This window comes from Agelaius phoeniceus, chromosome 14, assembly GCF_051311805.1.
Source record: "Agelaius phoeniceus isolate bAgePho1 chromosome 14, bAgePho1.hap1, whole genome shotgun sequence".
Lineage (NCBI taxonomy): Eukaryota > Metazoa > Chordata > Aves > Passeriformes > Icteridae > Agelaius > Agelaius phoeniceus.
In genome coordinates this window covers 2,257,047-2,263,279 of record NC_135278.1, presented here as the reverse complement: position 1 = coordinate 2,263,279, position 6,233 = coordinate 2,257,047, and positions in this window count along the sequence as shown.

Sequence of the window (6,233 nt, the reverse complement as noted above, 5' to 3'; positions counted from 1 at the left end):
ACCCCAACCCCTCCCGGGACACGCGTGGGGCTCCCGGCATGAGGTGCCACGGGGACCCCTGCCCAAACCGGCTCCTCGTCAGCCCCGGGACCCCCGGGCTCCCCTGCACGCACCTGTGGGCACCTCGGGGGTGTCACTGGGGGTGCCCCCAGCCAGAGCCTGGGCGTCCCTTGAGGGCACAGGGTGCTGGCAGTGTGTGTCAGGGCTGGGGGCTTCCTCTGGGGGCACGGGGGGGCTCTCGGGAGGTGCCCTTTGGGGGACAGGGTGCCCTTTAGGGGGACAGGTGCCCTTTAGGGGGACAGGGTGCTCTTCAAGGGGACAGGTGCCCTTTAGGGGGACAGGTGCCCTTTGGGGGACAGGGCGCTCTTTAGGGGGACAGGTGCCCTTTAGGGGGACAGGTGCCCTTTAAGGGGACAGGTGCTCTTTAGGGGGACAGGGTGCTCTTCAGGGGGACAGGTGCCCTTTGGGGGACAGGGCGCTCTTTAGGGGGACAGGTGCCCTTTAGGGGGACAGGGTGCTCTTCAGGGGGACAGGTGCCCTTTGGGGGACAGGGCACTCTTTAGGGGGACAGGGTGCTCTTCAGGGGGACAGGTGCCCTTTGGGGGACAGGGCACTCTTTAGGGGGACAGGTGCCCTTTTGGGGGACAGGGCGCTCTTTAGGGGGACAGAACGCTCTTTGGGGGTGCTGTCACCCTGTGTTAAGGTGCAGGGTGGCACTTTGGGGCACTTAGGCTCTGTGCTCGCCCTTTTTGGGGTGCTGGTAGGCAAAGCCATGCTCGGAGGACCCTCCTGTCCTTCATTGCCCAGGTTGGTCATGGGGTGCCCCCCCTCCTGAGCACCCCCAGGGCCCCGCAGTCCGTGTGTGGGGCTGGGACCCCGGCAGTGCCTGGGGCTGCTGGGGCGGTCCCGGTGGGCGCTGCTCGCACCCCAAACCCGGCCGGGCGCGTTGCTGGGACCCGGTGGCAGCGCTCGGGCACCCGGTGGCGCCAGCGGCCCGCGCTGAGCCACGGCCGGGGAGGAGCCGAGGGATTCCCGTTCTGTGGGAGCTTCCCCGATCCCCCGGTGCTCCCCCGGCACGGCTGAGGAGCCCCAAAAATGCCCGTGGGAAGGCTGCACCTCGGAGTTCTGCAAGCATGGGGGCATCAAAGCCTTCTGCTGCTCGGGCTGCAGCTCCTCAGCTCCGAGTGCCTTGGCAGGGACTGCTGGCACAGGGGAAGGGGGGGACAGCCCCCAGGTGTTGGGAGGAGCTGCAGAGGTGTGGGGGTCACACAGGGTCCTGTGCCAAACGCCCGGGACAGAGGGACAGCCGTGCATGGGCATCACCCTGCGGCTGGAGCAGGTCCTGCCACACAGGAGCAGGTGCCACCCCCTCCCCAGGGGCTGGCCCCGCCATCCCGGGGCTCCAGGCTGGGCTTCCCCCCAGCTGCCTCTCCTGGGTGAGGCCCTGGAGGCTTTTAATTGCTCTGAGCAGCCCCATTTGAGATCCTCACCCACATCCCTGGGCCCATTTCAGCTCAGCATGGGGCCTCCAGCTGCTCCCTGTGCTGTCCTGGAGCTGTCTGAGCCCTTCCACAGCCACAAGCACTTTCCCCCCTGGCTCTCACCTTGACCTGTCCCATCCCTGTCACCTGGGCCTGTCCTGCAGCATGTGCCAAGGGCAGGGTGACCCCCAGGGAGGGCTGTGCCACCCCTGTTCTGGGCACAGGTGGTCCCTGAGCCTCAGCAAAGTCCCTCTGGCAGTGGCTTTCCTGTGGCATGAGGGGCACATCCAGCTCCACGTGCCCTGGGAATTCTTCAGTGCTTGGTGGGAGCCCAGAAAACCCTCCCGGTTGTTTTCCAGGGTTGGCAAAGGTCCAAGGCTGGGTTTGGGGGGGAAAAAGGCCGATATCATCTTCCTTGCACCCTGAATTTTTGTCCTGGAAACCCAGCTCAGCCTCAGGCCCTTCTGCTTCCTCACCTTCCTCCTCCTCTCCCAGGAACACCTGGAGGAGCTGCTCCATCTCACTGCCTCCCAGTGCTCCCCCACTGCCTGACTGGGGGTACTGGGGTCTCCCCATCTCCTCTGGGCTCTTTCCCCATTCCCTGCCTGCACTTTTCCGTGGCTGGCAGAAGAATTTAGCAATCGCCAAGGAGCAGTGACTGGGAGGGGTTCTGCAGCCCTCTGGGGGTCCTGCGGGCCGGTGTCCCCCCCGTGTCCCGGGGGACAATGGGGTGGCGGTGCCCTGGCTCTGGGATCCCTGCGGTCCCTGCGGACGGCTCCTTGTCTCTGTCCCTGTCCCTGTCGGGGGTGCCGGGGCCTCTCCGCCCGCCCGCCCGCCCGGCACTGCTCAGACTGGTTTAGCAAGTGGATGGGACGGGGCGGCCGCTTTTCCTTTGAAGGGCTCCCGGGAAGCATTTGATGGCTGGAAACCTCCCGAGGAGGAGAAAGGAAAAGACAAAAATAGGTGGTTTTGGGTTTCGGTGGGGGAGCGGGGGAGGCGCGGGGCTGCTCGGGCAGCTCTGCAGAGCTTTGTGTGCCGGCCGTGGGGACAGGCGAGCGGGGCCTGGCCACGGGGAGCCCGCGGCGGCCTCGGCCCAGGGAGGCACAGCCAGAGCGGGCTGGGCTTGTCCACCACGGCCCCGAGACAGGTGGGTGCTCCGGGGAGCCCGGGGGGTTCGGGGGACAGCAGGGAGGGAAGAGCTGCTGCAGGAGGGAAAATGGGCCAGGGACCCCCAGGCAGGGCCGGGCCCCTTCCCCTCCTGGCTGGGACCTGAGTGGGGCTCTCGGGGGTCCCTTGGGGAGCCAGCCCAGTGCTGAGGTGTGAGGGTGGGACCTGAGTGGGGCTTTCGGGAGTCCCTTGGGGAGCCAGCCCAGTGCTGAGGTGTGAGGGTGGGACCTGAGTGGGGCTCTCAAGGGTCCCTTGGGGAGCCAGCCCAGTGCTGAGGTGTCAGGGTAGGACCTGAGTGGGGCTCTCGGGGGTCCCTTGGGGAGCCAGCCCAGTGCTGAGGTGTGAGGGTGGGACCTGAGTGGGGCTCTCGGGGGTCCCTTGGGGAGCCAGCCCAGTGCTGAGGTGTCAGGGTGGCTGTGGGGATGCTGGGGACAGGCTGGGGCTGCCTCTGCCTGTGCCTGGGTTCATTTGAAGAGTGGGAGCTGAGGTTTGCTTCCCAGCCTGATCCAGGTTTCCTCAAAATTCAGTGCCTTTCTTGCTTTTTAGCTCAAGTCTCTGTAATCCGGGGCTTCACCTGCCTCCTGCTCCCTTGTGAGAGGGAGGGCCTGGCTGTCCTTCCTCACCATTCCCATGGACCCGAAGTGCCGGGATCCGGGATCCGGGGCTGGCTCCCCAGTTCTCCCCAGCAGCCTCAGCCCCTGGGTTGGGACCCCCTCTCAGCTCCATCCCTCCCTGCACAGGATCTCCCTTCCCAAAGCCCCTCCAGCCTCTCGGTGTCGGCTTTTCAGAGGGGAATTCTGTGTACGATGAGGGAGGGAAACGTGAGGAAGGTCGGGAGGGAGCGCGTTGGTGGCCGGGTCACGGGAGCCGCCCTTATCTCTGCGCCATCGCGGGTGGCACGTGGGGACACAACGGGACCGGCGGTGCCCCCGGGCAAAGGGCCGGGGGCAGAGAGGGACCCAAGGCCGCTCTCCCGGGGCAGATAAGGGCACTGCCTGCCTTTGGCCCATCCCTGCCAGGAGGGGCAGCTCCCTCCACCTTTGGAAATCGTGGATTGCTCCCTGCTGGGCAGGAGCAGCCTGCAGTGAGCCCTGCTCCTGGGATTCACCCGGCTACGCGTGGGATGGAGAGAAAGGGAGCACTTTTGGTTTTATAATGGAATCATGGAATGGTTTAGGCTGACAGGACCTTAAAGCTCATCCCATCCCACCCCTGCCATGGCAGGCACACCTTCCACCGTCCCACTTAAGCTTCTTCGACCAATTTTCAAGCCCATCCTTCCTGGGAATCCCACTAATTCTTATCTCAATAACATTCCCAGCTCTCTTACTACCCTCCCTAGACAATCGATGAATTACCGATTCTCAACCCTCCAGCTATGATTTATCAACCTAGTCACAAAACAACTAATAATACCCTTAGATTAAAAAGGACACAAATGAGCCCTAATTTTAACATCCCCTCATAATCTTCCTGCTCCAAACCTCAATGTCCAGCCAGGCCTTGGGCACTGCCAGGGATCCAGGGGCAGCCCCAGCTGCTCTGGGCACCCTCACCACCCTCACTACAAACTTCCTCCTGTCCCCGTGTGGTCCTGCAGGGCTGGTGACACATCCCCCTGTCCCTGGCATCCCCTGGGAGCCCTGGTGAGAGTGCCAGCAGCAGCACAGCTTCCCTGGAAAACAAAACCCTGCAAGGCCGGAGCTGTTCCTGTGTTTGCTCTCCCAAGGGCTCACAAGCTCTGCTCTCCAGGATGCTCAGCCCCCCCAGCTGATGGTTTTGGTCCCTGGAGTGGGGTGGCAGCTGTGACACCAAACCTCTGCTGTGGCTCCTGCTCTGAGTGGTCACAGGTCCCATGTGAAAGCCCTGGAGTGGCAGGAATGCCATGAACAGGCACTGCCCTGCCCTGGCAGCACTGCAGCTGCTTCCCCTTTGCCCAGGGGGGTAGAGCAGCCTCGGTCCCCACACTTCCTTCCCCTGCTCCTGGGCTCCCCTGGAGCTGCTGGGATGTCCCCAAGGTGGTGGCAGCAGCATCCCTGCCTGTGTGGGATCCTGCCTGGGACACAGGGAAGTGGGGAATCTGGGGCTGATTTTGGATGGATGAGCACAGAGAGGGGGAGGATCCAGGCTCTTCTTTGGGGAGGGGTTGGGGACACTCGGGGCTGGATTATCTGGAGCAGAATGGCTTTTTTTTTGTTTTTTGCTTTTTTTTTTTTCCCCAGTTCTTTGCCAGAAAGGTAATTTTTATTCCCTTTATCTCTGGATCTTTACACTCCTTCCTTTCCAGAAGTGAAACCCAAACACAGTTGCCTGGTGTCTCCATTGAACCCTGTGCCCTCCTACCTGTCTGTGTTTTCCAACTGTTGCTTTTCTTTTCCTTCAGGGTTTGTCCCTTTTATTTTTGATCCTTCCTTTTTATTTTTTATTCTTCACTTTTTCTCCCCAGCAATCAGAAATTCTTGTTTGCTCACAGAAGTGTGAGCAAACAAGAATTTTCTCTCAAAAGTAGTTTTGATACAAAATTAACCCGTTCATGCAAAAATGGCATTTTCTTATTGAAAAGTGCCCATGTGTGTAAAAAGCTGGAATATCCCCCTTGTTTCAGTGCAGGGGACTCAGTCTGGGGACAGTGGCCCAGCTGGGGGATGTTCCAGGCCTCAGGGTTGGGACTGACCCCTCCATCCTGGTGGTGCTGGAGCTGGCCAGGCCCTGTGGCTGATGAGGCTCCTGGAAGGACTCAGGGATTGGGATTGAATCCCGGAGTGCTGGAATTTCCTGGGCTCTGTGTGGGAGCAGGGCTGGTGCCAGAGTTTGGGGTTGGGATTGGGGATTGAATCCTGGGGTGTGGGATCATCCTGAGCTTCATGTGGAGCATGGCTGGTGACAGAGCTCCTGGGCACCCACTTGGGGTTGGGATTGGGGTTAAATCCTGGGGTTTCCTGAGCACTCTGTTGGAGCATGGCTGGTGATGCAGCTTGGGTTTGTGTTGTAGTGTGTTTTTTATTTGGCATGTTTACTGCGACAGGTTTGGGATTGGGGATCAAATCCTGGACTGCTGGAACTTCCTGGGCTTTCTGTGGGAGCAGGGCTTGGGGCTGGGATTGGGGATCAAATCCTGGGGTGTGGGATCGTCCTGAGCTCTGTGTGGGAGCACGGCTGGTGACAGAGCTCCTGGCCACCCGCTTGGGGTTGGGATTGAATCCCGGGGTGTGGGATTGTCCTGAGCTCCGTGTGGGAGCACGGCTGGTCACAGAGCTTGAGATTTGAGTCCTGGAGTGCTGGAGCTTCCCAAGCACGTTGTGGTCACAGCTGGTGACCGAGCTCCTGGCTGCCTGCTTGGGGTTGGGGTTGGGATTGAATCGTGGGGTGTGGGATCTTCCTGAGCTCCCTGCCAGAGCATGGCTGGTGACAGAGCTTGGGGTTGAGATTTGAGTCCTGGGGTGCTGGAGCTTCCCAAGCACGTTGTGGGGTCATGGCTGGTGACAGAGCTCCTGGCTGCCTGCTCAGGGTTGGCATTGGGATTGAATCCCGGGCTGTGGGATCTTCCTGAGCTCTCTGCTGGCGGCAGAGCTCGCGGGCTGTGTT